Source organism: Alligator mississippiensis, chromosome 15 (genome assembly GCF_030867095.1).
Source record: "Alligator mississippiensis isolate rAllMis1 chromosome 15, rAllMis1, whole genome shotgun sequence".
Lineage (NCBI taxonomy): Eukaryota > Metazoa > Chordata > Crocodylia > Alligatoridae > Alligator > Alligator mississippiensis.
This window is the reverse complement of record NC_081838.1, coordinates 35108690-35114088: the sequence shown is the minus strand read 5'-3', so window position 1 is coordinate 35114088 and position 5399 is coordinate 35108690. Positions and strand designations below refer to the sequence as shown.

Below are 5399 nucleotides of genomic sequence, written 5' to 3'. Positions count from 1 at the left end.
GGGCAAACCTGAAAACTGGGGAGTCACCAAAGTCTGCCACGGACAGATAAAAAGCAGTGAAAAGTGACCCTCGTGGTGCCCTCTTTATCTCCAACTCGACCAGCACCCGTCCTATCCAGCCAGAAGGACCAGCAAGCGACCCCCTTCTGGAGGATAACACCACGCTGAAAGAAGCTTCAACTGGTCATCGACAGCAAACTCCAGTGCTTGTAGGATAGGTATACCTGACTCTTGTAGCTTGCTACTGTGTGTGTGCATGTGTGCGTGGGGGGTGGGGGACCAGCCCCAAGGTTTATTATTTAACTTCATTACAGTGTTTCAATCCGCCTAATAAACCAGAATTTTAAGGATCCCAAGTTGGACATTTGTAGCCAACACCTGTACCATCTGCCCAGAGGTTTTGGCGCCCCAATCAGCTTGATGAAGGGGGTTCAGAGCCTCAAGAATGACAGGCGCTGTGGTCACATCATCTGGTGGCAGATCCTAGCAATAACTGTGTTGCTATTTATTACAATGAGAGGGGAGGTTTAATTCTAAAAGGAAACTGTTGTTTGTTTTTTTTATCAAAAGGATGAGACCAGGTGAGTGTAATCAGTGCGGGAGTCTACTGTAAGGGAACAAACCCCTGTGTGAGAATGATTCAGTTATGACTACATTGCTAGATTGTATTCAAATTATTGGTTTTATTATTCTCTATTAATAACATATATATGTATATACGCCTTTTTAAATTAATCTCTCTCTCTTCCTGTATATAGTGATACATATAATAAAGAAGACATCTGTTCATTGGGCTTGGAGTAAATGAGTGGGTGGTGAGGGTGAGGGCCACACCCCTCTCAGGGACACCCTGGTCAGCAGATCTGCTTGAGGGAGGTCCCGAGGCCTCAGGCCTGGGGCCCGTACCGTTCGACATCTCGCTCGGCAATCCAGATGCAGGGGTGGCAAGCGTAGGCTGGGGAATGTTCTTCACACAGCGGCTAACAAGGCTCTCAAAGTCGGCATCACCTCTAGGACAAACACAAGCTGGTGATGCGAGGACATGGTCCACAGGGCCTGCTGCAACCTGTCCCACATCTACAAACATGTCGCGGGCCCTGGGAGGCAATCCCACCCCTCTCTGTGGTGCCAGGCCCACTGCAGTCAGAGTCCCACATCCGGTCCCGAGAGGGAGGTGGCCGGCGCAGAGAGGGTCCGGAGGAGCGTCGCTCCCTTGGTCACGGAGCAGCGGGGCAGCCCTACAAAGTGAGGTGACTGGGCCCAAACCTACAAAGCCTCCCCCAGACTAGGTGGTGAGAGCATCAGGTGACCTTTGGCAAACTCACCCAGGGGAACGGTGGGCCTTGGGGGAGGGTCTGGTGCCCAATTCCAGCACCGCCCAGAGTCACTGGCAGGAACACCCACTACTTGCTACCAACAGTTTTTTTCTCCCACCCCTTTCTCATCAACAAACTAGCTGAATGTAACATTAATGCCTTCACAGTCAGATGGACTGGGACGATGGCCTAAAAAGCAGCCTGTTCAAATTTGCTTACAACACCGAGATTTGAGGCAAGGTGGGTACACGAGTAGAGAAGGACAGATGACAGCAAGACGTGGGCAGGTTACAGGGGTAGGCTCACAAAAAATAGGATGTGTTCAATGCTGCCAAGTGCAGAGTGCTGCATTTGGCTAGTAGGAACCAGCAGCATGCTCAGAGGCTGGGAAACTCCCTTCTTCTGAGCATGGTGGCAGAAAGAGATCTTGCAGTCATTATTGACTCTGAGATGAACACGGGCCCACAATGCAAGTTCACAATGGATAGGGCTAACCATACCTTGTCATGAACCTGCAGATGCATCATAAGCAGGTCCAAGGACGCGATCCTCCTCCTCTATGCGACACTGGTCAGGCTGCAGCAGGAGTACCGCGTCCACTTCTGGGTGCTGCACTGCAGGAGAGATGTCGACAGCATCGAGACGGTCCAGAGGAGGGCCACCCACATGATCCGGGGCAGCGTGGCAGACCGTACAAAGAGAGGCTACGGGACCTGAACCTGTTCAGCCTACACCAGAGAAGGCTGAGGGGGGCCTGGTGCCCATCTATAAGCTCCCCAGGGGGGGACCAGCAGGCTTTGACAGAGACCCAGTTCTCCCTAGCACTTCTCCCGCCCCATAACAAGGAAAAACAGCCACAAATTGTTAGCGAGTAGGTTTAGACTAGACTTCCAAAGGCCCTACTTCACAATCAGGGTGACTAGGATCTGGAACCGACTGCCAAGGGAAGCGGTGACAGCTCCTACCCTGGGGGTCTTTCAAGGAGGCTTGACGTCTACCTGGTTGGGGTCATTTGAGCCAGGTTTCCTGTCCTGCCTAGGGCAGGGGGTCAGACTTGATGATAGACAAGATCCCTTCCGACCCTACTTCTATGAATCTATGAATCTAGGATGGACGTCAGGAGACGGGACTTTACCGTTAGGATGGCCAGGCTCCAGAATGGGCTCCCAAGGCAGGCGGCGCTCTCTTACCTTGCAGGTCTCGGAGAGGAGGCTAGACAGAGTTGGCCTGGATGACAGGACCCCAGCATCTGCTCCTGCCCAGGGCATCAGGTCAGATTTGACGATCCAGCAAGGTCCCTGTCAACCCTAAGCACCACGAGACTGGAATGATCTGGCTGCCGGCCGCTGCCAGTGATGGGGGACAGAGCCACGATACCTTGGCCAGACCCGTCTTCCTCACGCGCAGCTTCCGCTTGCAGCTGCCACATCAGGCCAGCCCGGCTGGCCAGGCCGAGGTGCGGCTGAGCCTCTCCCCTGTGCACCTCTACCACCACCCTCTGACCCCACAGGCACATGACAACGCACAGGTTTACATGTATCCGGACACCGACCAGAATCCATTCTTGGGACAGCCGCCTCACTGATCTCCACGAAGCTCACACCCCTACCCAGAGACTGCAGGCAGAGGCCAGCGTGCCTCTCCCGCCACCTGTCCCCATTCCCTGCTACGTGCCTGCTGCCAGCAGCTCTCTCACCAACCTGCAGATTGCCCGTTACCTTTGGGGACGAGGAGTCCTCTGAGAGGCATCCGCCTGGCCAGGAGGCATGCTTTGGGGCCTCAGTCGCCTGGTACATACCTCGTGCAGTAGCATTTCAGCAGAGACCCGCTCAAAGATTCACTGTCAGGGACACGGCCCCTTGCTGTGGCACCCAGAGCCCCCACCTGTGTCTTGGGCTTCATGCCAAAAGGCTGCCCCGTTTGGCGGGTCCCAGAAAAGATCACTCGTGGCAGAGCTGCACCCAGGCCAACAGCACAGGCGAGGGACAGCATCGACGATGAAACCTGATCCCACCTCCTGGCCGCTTGCCTTCTTAGTCTGGTCTCTCGGTCGCAGGCTCCCCTTTACACAAACTGGGTGCCTGCACTTTTCCGACCACACGGAACCCTGGGCAAAGTCAGAAGACACTTGCCCTATGGAAAGGCAGCCCAAGGCTTTTCCCAGCCCACCCCGTGCCTTGCTTCAGACACAGAGCCTTTCAAATGAGGGCTCAGACTGGGCTTTCTGAGGAGTCACTTCGCACCATCACCTTTGCTCCGGGGGCCTTGCACCCTGCCCAGAAGGATGGGCAGGGTCCCAGCACAGACCACAGGCACAGAGCCACACTAACAGCGTGCACACTGCCTCTACCCCACATGCAAATCTGCAGGGCAGGTGCCCCATCTCCCGCAGCTCCCTCAGGCTGGGGTTTCAGCATCATGGAGGAGCCCCCAAGCCAGCCACCTGCCCACGCCTCCATCCAACTCCCTGCCCCCAGCCAGCACTGCCCTGGCAGGACTTGCGGCTGGGGCTGGGCCTGGACAATGCTGCACCCCCCACCACCACCGCCCCCGCCCTCAACTTATGGCCACACACAACACAGGCCTCTCTGCCAGCCTGTGCAGGCCCAGAGACATGCTGCACTGCCCACGACTCCCTCCCAGGGCCCCCATCTCCTGAAAGACCCCACTCCACCACAGGCCCAGCCCAGCCCAGCCCAACCAGTCCACCCCACAGGTCTGCCCCACAAACAGCACTCCCATTCGGTCCTCCCTCCCGCCTGCCCCATGTTGTGAGCACCAACGCCACCAGGCGGTAAGCCTGTGGCCATCAGGCACTTCTCTGCACCTGCCACTTGAGCTCTGGCTGCAGGGCAACCTGCTGCTCGTGCCTATGGCCTAAAAAAACCACCACAGGCCCATCTCAGAGGCTGCATGACCCCAAGTGCTGTGCCATCCCTCCCTGCCATCGAGGGGCCTGGGCCCAGGCCCCGGCATGCCAGAAGAACTGGGAGAGGTGGGGCCCGTGGGCCCCAAACCCAGCACGGTGCTGTGTGTGCATAGAGACATGCTGAAGGATGGCAAGGCCCCAGCTCACCAAGGGCATTTGGCAGCCGGGGTGTGACCTCAGATCTGACCTTCTGCAGCCTCTGGACCATGCAGGAAGGGGATACTCCAGCCTCACACCAGGGATCAGACTCTAGGGCCTCCGGAGGCCCCTTCCCGCTCTGCTCCTCGGCCATTGCTGCTTTCAGGAGGTCCGAGCCCAAGTGGGACGGGGCAGGCCTGCCCCACCTATCCCTCAGGAGGTTACAGCCAAGCTGCACAGCCCCCACCACCGACCTGCTTTTCAGATACCTATCCTTTGCCCACCTCTGCTACCCACTCCTGCAGGGCACTTCCCCCTCTGTCATCCCCCGGGACAAAATCGGCTGCCAGGGCATCCTTGCGGCAGCTGGGCCCCACTGGCAGTGCCAGATTCTCCCTGGCCCTCCCGGCCCGCTGGCCAAATCCCCGCCCGGGCCCCAGCCCAGCAGAACTGACATGGGGAGGGCAGGCCGATAGGACACAACACCCACAGCCCCAGGAGCAGGGCCTGATGCAGAGGAAAGTGCAGGCCACCAGGACTCATTGCTTCCCTTCCCCATCCCTAGCCCATGAGACTGGAAAAGAAGGGGCCAGTTGCGCTGGCAAGGAGGAGGGGGGCCACTCAGCTCAGGGTCAGAGGCTGACTGCAGGACAGGAGCCAGGCCCCGAGGAGGATGCGCAGGACCGGGACAGCTGTGCAGCACCCAGAACCCCATCCCCTGTCACTCCCTTGCCAGAGCAAACAGTGCGTTGCCATTCTAGCCATTCTCAAGGTGCGAGGGCGGCCTCCTCCCTGGCAATGTCCGGCACAGGGCTGCCTCGTCGCAACCTCCCCAAAGGAGACATGACCTTTTGGGGTCAGGCAGGAAACAGACAGGGGTCCTGTCGGCCTCGCCGACAAAGGATCCTATAGAGGTGGATGGACCAGAAGCCTCTCCACAGGCCGGCAGATTCCTCGGGTATACAAGTCTCACTGAGGGATACAGCCCTCCTGCACGTTTGGAGAGCAGACCGCTG

General features: G+C 57.8%; 1 long non-coding RNA gene across 1 annotated transcript; it reads right to left on the bottom strand.

Annotated features, from left to right (window-relative positions):
* Nucleotides 1–663: 663 nt before the first annotated feature.
* Nucleotides 664–3832, bottom strand: LOC132245777 (uncharacterized). The gene is made up of 2 exons (XR_009457492.1): nt 1817–3832; nt 664–1010 (listed from the first exon to the last, which is right to left on the bottom strand). It is a non-coding gene; the product is annotated as an uncharacterized LOC132245777 (long non-coding RNA).
* Nucleotides 3833–5399: the final 1567 nt, after the last annotated feature.